Source organism: Octopus bimaculoides, chromosome 2 (genome assembly GCF_046866305.1).
Source record: "Octopus bimaculoides isolate indiv1 chromosome 2, ASM4686630v1, whole genome shotgun sequence".
Lineage (NCBI taxonomy): Eukaryota > Metazoa > Mollusca > Cephalopoda > Octopoda > Octopodidae > Octopus > Octopus bimaculoides.
The window spans coordinates 85743916-85752524 of record NC_142929.1 but is presented as its reverse complement, the minus strand read 5'-3'; positions in this window follow the sequence as shown (position 1 = coordinate 85752524).

Below are 8609 nucleotides of genomic sequence, written 5' to 3'. Positions count from 1 at the left end.
TCTGTACCACCTCCGCCCTTCCTTTCAGGGACAGAAACCTTCTGGACCAGATCCAGACTAGGGCCTCCACCCTGTCTGCCACCTTGCTCCAATTCTTCTCCGTCTGGGAGTCCAGGCCAAACCAAACTCCAAGCAACTTAACAGGACCATCTGTCCAGTGACCCACGACACTGGACGATATCGACTTGCTCCTCCAGGTGCTGAGGCACAAGCCGATAGACTTGTCCTTGTTAACTTTTTCATTGGGGGCACCCCTCCAAATTCTCCAACTTCCACAGTAATAGCTCAAGAGCCAACACGTACAGAAGCAGAGACAGGAGACATCCTTGATGAACTGAATGCTTAAACAAAAACGGCTCCAACAGGTAGCCATTTATCTGGACTATGGATTTGATGCCGCTATACATGGCAGAGATACAACTATGGAATTCAGGGCCCAGCCGAGCTGCTTTGAGGATCACTGCCAAATACTGATGGTCTACCCTGTCAAATGCTTTACTTTGGTCTAAATGGAGCAGTGCCCCACATTTGCCGGTTAATTTACCCGACCTGTCTAAGGTGTAGCAGGTAAGGTGAAGATTGTCTTGGATCAACCTGCCTGGGATGGTGCATGTCTGCACCTTCCCTACAAGTTTCTCCACGACACATGTCAACCTTTTTGCTGACACCTTGGCTCAAATCTTTAACTCTACATTGTTATGGGCCTGTAATTACTTATAATATCCCCCTTGCTCAGGTCCTTCTGGATCAGCGTCACCATTTTCCAGCTCACAGAGCTGGGAATTCTCCCATTCTGTTGCCAGTTTGAGTAGACACTGGCCAGCAGGTCCTCGAACAAGTCCGGCATGCTACAATAAAACTCATAGGGTAGACCATCCAACCCTGGCAACTTTTCCCCCGGTGCTCTCGCCCAACACTGCTTTGACCTCTACAGCTGTAATCAGCCCTTCACAGCTCCTCACCTCCCATGCCAAGAGTTGTGGTCCACTGGCAAGGAAGCCCTTTAGGGACTCCCCATGCTCTAGCGTACCATCCTGCCTCAACAACCGTGCAAAATGCTGATGAAAGGCCTTTTGCATCTCATCCTGTGCCCCTGTTTGTCTGTTAAAGACTTTATAGAGGCTTTTTTACCCCTCTGACTCTCCACATGACATGCCCATCCAGTAACGTTTATAACTTCTCATCCGACTGCATGTAGCTTAGCTCTAACTCTGCAGCCTTCGTGCTTGGCATTGAGATGACGATACAAGATCGTTCTCTCTGACAGCACTCTAGATGCAGAGCCAGATTTCAAGGCCTCATCTAAGTTCGTAACTAAGTTACCCTCTATCCTAGATCTGATTGCTAAATCTAATAGACTCTAAATGAATGGCTCTCTTGAGGGCATGCCACCATCTATTATTAATGATGGCGCTACATAGTGCCCTCTGTACTAACTCCTTAATCTGGACACAGAAGGCTTTACAAGTCAAAATAGTCATCTTCCAGTACCCAGGTCCCTGCCTATGACATTTATCTAAGTGTACCTCACACGTCACAAATTTGTGATCTGTGTAATGTACTATATCAAATTATGGACAACTAAAAGTATCCTTATCTCTATCTCTTACAAATACCCTATCTATGTAAGATCTGTGAGAGCCGTCGTTATTACCACATCCTCTGTGGAATGAATGGCTCATCCAGTCTGTAACGGTCTACTAGATTATAGCTCTCTAGTAGACCCTTGAGGCCAGGATTTCCTTTCCTATCAGTCGAGCCAACACTATCATATGCGATCTTATTGGACTATTCTTACTCGATATGTTGGGCAAGACTTTTCCTGATGTATACTTCGCCATTTACAAACATTATGCCCTAGCTTTAACTGCAAATACCAATGGACCAGCACAGGATCGGTTTAGGAAGGACATTATCCATTTGATGAAAACTTTTGGTCTTAGCATAACTACAGACACAAACCTGATGGTTGTCAGTTTCCTAGATGTATCCTTAGATCTAAATAAGAATATTTATAAACCTTATAGGAAGCCCAACGATAGATTTAGTTATATTAATGTGGGTTCCTGCCATCCCACTATAGTGTTTAAAAATTTAGTTAAAAACATTAACAAAAAAATTTCTAGCCTCTCCTCCGATAGAGACATTTTTAATAGCATTGCCCCAGTATATAATAAGGCTCTAAAAGATAGTGGATTTAGCAAGGAAATAACCTATACACCTGCCACCAGTCCAATAGTAAAGAAAAGGAAACATAGGAATAGGAATCCTATTTGGTTCACACCCTCCTACTCACCCGAAGTAACCTTTAATATAGGCAAGTATTTCTTAGCACTGATAGATAGACATTTTCCAGTCAACCATAATTACAGAAAGCTCTTCAAGAGACATAACTTAAAAATCAGTTTCAGCTCAATTACTAATTTTAAAAATATAATTGCACACAAAATAAAAAATACCACAATATGAAACCAGCTGTTCATGCAGGGATAAAAATTTGTGCTAGCTAAATGGAGCTTGCATGTCCGAGACCATCATTTATGAAGCCACCATGGACTCTATATCCTCTAAGGACACAGTTTCAGTGAAGAAATATGTAGGCCTTACAGAGGGTAATTTCAAGGCCAGGTTCAATAATCACACCTTGAGTTTCAGGCCCTGGGATAAAAGGAAAACGACCAAATTATCCAGTCATATATGGTCCTTAAAAGATAAAGGTGTCAGTTACAACATCCATTGGAAGATCTTAGCCAAGAGTAAACCCTACACCAATGGTGATATGGAAAGATGGCTCATCGGAAAAGCAGCTTAGACCCCGCCACATGTCTAAATTCAAGAACTGGACTTTTCGGATCATGTCCACATGTGGCTAAATATTTGTTACATTTCTGGTCCCCACAAGATTACAGATAGGACTTGCTTTCTATATTGTGTCTACATACAAGCTTTTTATCTCTATATTTTTTACTTATATCTCTTATATATTTTTTATATATTTTTTACATATTTATAGAGATATTGTTTTATAGGTTTATTGCTCATATATGTTTTACACATATTTTTTCTGTATTCTCCCTTCCACCTTGCATTTTTCCTGTGTGTATATAGACGTGTATATGGAGTCTGTTGAGCGCACATGTGAATGTGTGTGTATGTGCAGGTATGTGCGTATATAGATGTGTGTGTGCGTGCATGCAATTATGTGCGTATATAGATATGCTTATTGCTTATTTTTTACACTTTTTTTTACACATTTTTCTGTATTTTGCCTTTAGCCCTGTTTTTTCTTGTGCATGTGTGTATATAGACATGTGTATGAACCTTTTTTGTGTACATGTGTGTGTGTGCATATATAGACGTGTGCAGGTATGTGTGTATATAGACGTGTGTGTGCGTGCATATGAGTATGTGCGTATATAGACGTGTGTGCGTGTGTGCATGCGAGTGTGTGCATATAGACATGTTTTACTCTTATTGCTTATTTTTTACACTTTTCTTACACATTTTTCTGTATTTCACCTTTAGCCCTGTTTTTTCTTGTGCATGTGCATATATAGATGTGTGTGTTGCGTGCATGCGAGTATGTGTGTATATAGAGGTGTGTATGTGTGTGCATGCAATTATGTGTGTATATAGATGTGTTTTACTCTTATTGCTCATTTTTAACACTTTTTTTTTACACATTTTTCTGTATTTTGCCTTTAGCCCTGTTTTTTCTTGTGCATGTGTGTATATAGTCATGTGTATGAACCTTTTTGTGCACGTGTGTGTGTGCGAGCATGTATGCAGGGTATGTATATATTTTTTGGCGAATGTGTGGGTGAGCATAAGTGTGTTTCAAGTGAGGGTGGATGAGTATATACATATAGGCACATGTACATGGGTGTGCGGGCGCGCAAGTGTATGTATGGACATGCACGCTTACGCGATTGCTATGAACAATTTTACTCCCTTACCTTTACTTCCTCCCCTTACTTAGCAGTCATTCTAATAGCTCTTTTGTCTTAATAACAGTCAATCACACAGTAATTTCCCTTTGTTTAACGGTCATTTTCATAGCATTTTTTTCGATGGCCCGATAACTGAAAAGATGGCGGTGTGGGTTTCTGCCCCGACATCCGAAACTCAGAGTTTTTTCATGGCTACCAAATAATTGTATTATATATATATATATATACTTCATTTAAAAGCAGCAGAAATATAACAAAAAACTGTTACTCGGAGTTTCACGTGCCCATTCATCGGACAGTTTTGTTAAACAGTTTTGTTCTAACAAAACTGTCCGATGAACGGGAACATGAAACTCCGAGTAACAGTTTTTTGTTATATTTCTGCTGCTTTTAAATAAAGCATTTTACTCTACCTCTGGTAGTTGAGTACTCTTTTTTCCACCTTGTTGCACATTTTTGTGTTTACTCCAGTACATATATATATATATATATATATATATATATATATATATATATATATATATATATATATATATGTATGTATGTATATATATATATATATATATATATATATATATGTATGTATGTATGTATGTATGTGTATATATATATATATATATATATATATATATATATATATATATATATATATATATACATGTAATATCAGAATCTTCATCATCATCATTTAATGTCTGCTTTCCATGCTGGCATGGATTGGATAGTTTGACTGAGGGCTGGCGACCCAGAAGGCTGCACCAGGCTCCAATCTGATCTGGCAAAGTTTCTACAGCTGGATACCATTCCTAACCCTAACCACTCCAAGAGTGTAGTGGGTGCTTTTAAGTGCCACTGGCACAAGGGCCAGTCAAGTGGTACTGGCATTAACCACGCACAAATGGTGCTTTTTACATGCCACCTGCACTGGAGCCAGTCAAGTGGCACTGGCAATGACCACACTTGAATGCTGTTTTGTATGTGCCAGCGGCAAAGGAGCCAGTCAGGTAACACTGGCAACAATCATGCTGGAATGGTACTTTTTATGTGCCACCGACACAGGAGTCAGTCAGCACCCCTGGCAATGATCATGCACAAATGGCATGGATGTCAATCAGGCGGTACTGTCATTGGCGACAACAATTTCACTTGCCTCAACAGGTCTTTTCAAGCGTGGTTTATTGTCCAATGATTGAAGGGTACTCTTAAATGGGCTGGTTATACTGCAGAGGCATAGGCCATAGTTATGGTCCCACTTGGCTTGCCGGGTCTTCTCAAGCACAGCATATCTCCAAAGGTTTCGGTCACTTGTCATTGCCTCAGTGAAGCCCAATGTTCGAAGGTCATGCTTCACCACCACATCCCAGGTCTTCCTGGGTCTACTTCTTCCACAGGTTCCCTCAACTGCTAGGGTGTGACATTTTTTCACACAGATGTCCTCATCCATTCGCACCATATAACCATACCAGCGCAGTCATCATTCTTGCACACCACATCTGATGATTTTAAGTCCAATTTTTCTCTCAGGATGTTTACACACTGTCGTGTATGCACACTGACATCACACATCCAGCGGAGCATACTGCTTTCATTCCTTCCAAGCTTATGAATGTCCTCAGCAGTCACGGCCCATGTTTCACTGCCATGTAGCATGGCTGTTCATACACATGCGTCATACAGTCTGCCTTTTACTCTGAGTGAGAGGCCCTTTGTCACCAGCAGAGGTAAGGGCTCTCTAAACTTTGCCCAGGCTATTCTTATTCTAGCAGCTACACTTTCAGTGCACCCTCCCCCGCTACAAACTTGGTCACCTAGGTAGCGGAAGCTATCAACTACTTCTAGTTTTTCCCCCTGGAGTGTGGAAAAGGTTGTTTTCTGTACATTTTCAGTGTTTATTGCTCCTGAACATCTGCCACATACAAAAACTATCTTGCTAGTTAGCCTTCCTTTGATATTGCTGCACCTCTTATATGTCCATAGCTTACACTGGGTACATCTTATAGAGTTTCTACCTACGCCTTTTTGCAGATCGAACTGGGCCATCTACCTGAAGGGGTTTGTTGTTTGTCTACCTTCCTACTTATTAGGACTTTGGTTTTAGCTAGCTTGAATCTAAGGCCCTTCGATTCTAGTCCTTGCTTCCACACCTGAAACTTCTCTAGTTCTGATAGTGACTCAGTAATTAGGGCATGGTCATCAGCATAGAGGAGCTCCCGGGGCATCCTGTCTTGAATTCCTGTGTTATTGCCTGGAGGACTATGATAAATAGGAGGGGGCTGAGGACTGAACCTTGGTGGACCCCTACCACTACCCGGAATTCTTCACTGTACTCATTTCCAACCCTCACCTTACTGACAGCGCCTCTGAACATGGCTCACACAGCTCTCACTAACCACTCATCTATCCCTAGTTTCCTCATTGACCACCAGATAAGGGAGTGGGGGACCCTGTCAAAGGCTTTCTCCATGTCAATGAAAGCCATGTACAGAGGTTTATCTTTGGCTAGGTATTTCTCCTGCAGCTGTCTTACCAGAAATATAGCATCAGTGGTGCTTTTCCCTGGCACAAACCCAAACTGCATCTCATCCAAACTGACTCTCTCCCTAATTAGTTGGGCTATGACCCTCTCGGTGACCTTCATTACCTGGTCCAACAACTTGATACCTCTGTAATTGTTTGTGTCTAAAGCGCCACCTTTACCTTTATAGCATTTGACTATGGTGCTGCTACACCAGTCATTCGGTATGACTCCTTCATGTATCACCTGATTAACTATATGGGTGACTAGACTGTAGCCGACACTGCCAGATATTTTGAGCATCTCTGCAGTGATTCCTGATGGGCCGGGGGCTTTCCCTGTCTTCATACTCTTAATCACTTTATCTACCAAGGTACTGTCAATTAGGATAGCTGGTCCCTCTGTTGGGTCGACATGTGGCAGACTCTCTTCCTCCCATTCATTCTCTTTATTAAGCAGCGTTTCATAGTGGCGTCTCCAAACCTCTCGCTCTGCAGCCTCGTTTAGTGCAAGTGAGCCATCAATTTTCTCTCCTACAACATCACGATTCTCTCTCACACACTGTCTTGCAACACGAAATACTTCAAGTCTTTGGTCCTCACGGCGCAGAACATTGGCAAATTTTTTCTTATCTGCTTCTCCTCTGGCTAAGTAAACTTGTCTCCTAGCTTCCCCTCTGGCAGTCTGATACAATTCCATACTACCTCCGTTCTTCCAGTCTTCCAAGACTGTTTCTTTTGTCTAATAGCCCTATATATATATATATATATAATATATATATATATATATATATATATATATATATATATATATATATATATATATATATATATATATATATATACATATATATATATACATAAATGGCTTTACCGAAAAGGTTTTTTCATACTGAGCTACCCGGCAAAATTGTTACTTATTAATTTTATTACTAATTGACGATTCCCTGCCCTGTATGTCTATATTTAGTAATACCTCTAAGATGGTCAGCTAAACTGCAACAGGTCGTACAGGACTTTTTTCTATGCGGGACTATTTATGATACACACTGAATTAAATTCATTAGGGTGAGGGATTTTAAACTCACTGGCCGATAAATTTCTTAATGTCTGCCTCACGTGGTCTTGATGTCGCATGGTCAAAATTTACGTGAGTTATTTAGACATTGGCAAATTTATTAAAATATTTGGCTGAAGATCGAAATGAGGTAATTTCTTACCACTAATCGTGAAACGTCGTACCAAATTAATTAAAGGCAGGTTTGTTTTTTTACTCTTCTCTTCTGTCTTTTGTTCTGTGTGTACCATGAATATCGCTATCAATTAGAGAAAAATTTGTAGTTTTAGAATCAGTAGTTCTTTGGCTGCTGTTTCTGAATTCTCAGTATGTTAGAGAAGCAGGTTTCTGCTAATCCCTATATATTTATGATTATAAATGGCTTTACCGAAAAGGTTTTTTCATACTGAGCTACCCGGCAAAATTGTTAATTAATAATTTTATTACTAATTGACGATTCCCTGCCCTGTATATCTATATATATATATATGTATATATATATATATATATATATATATATATATATATATATATATATATATATATATATATATATATATATATATATATATGTATATATATATATATATATATATATATATATATATATATATATATATATATATATATATAACATATATGTATAATATATATATATATATATATATATATATATATATATATATATATATATATATATATATATATATATATATATATAACATAGGAGAAATACCTAGCTAAGGATAAACCTCTGTACCTGGCTTTCGTTGACATGGAGAAAGCCTTTGACAGGGTCCCCCGATCCCTTATCTGGTGGTCAATGAGGAAACTTGGGATAGAAGAATGGTTAGTGAGAGCTGTGCGAGCCATGTACAGAGATGCTGCCAGTAAGGTGAGGGTTGGAAATAAGTACAGCAATGAATTCCGGGTAGAGGTAGGTGTCCACCAAGGTTCCGTCCTCAGCCCCCTCTTATTTATCATAGTCCTCCAGGCAATCACAGAGGAGTTCAAGACAGGTTGCCCCTGGGAGCTCCTCTATGCTGATGACCTTGCCCTAATTGCAGAGTCACTATCAGAACTAGAGG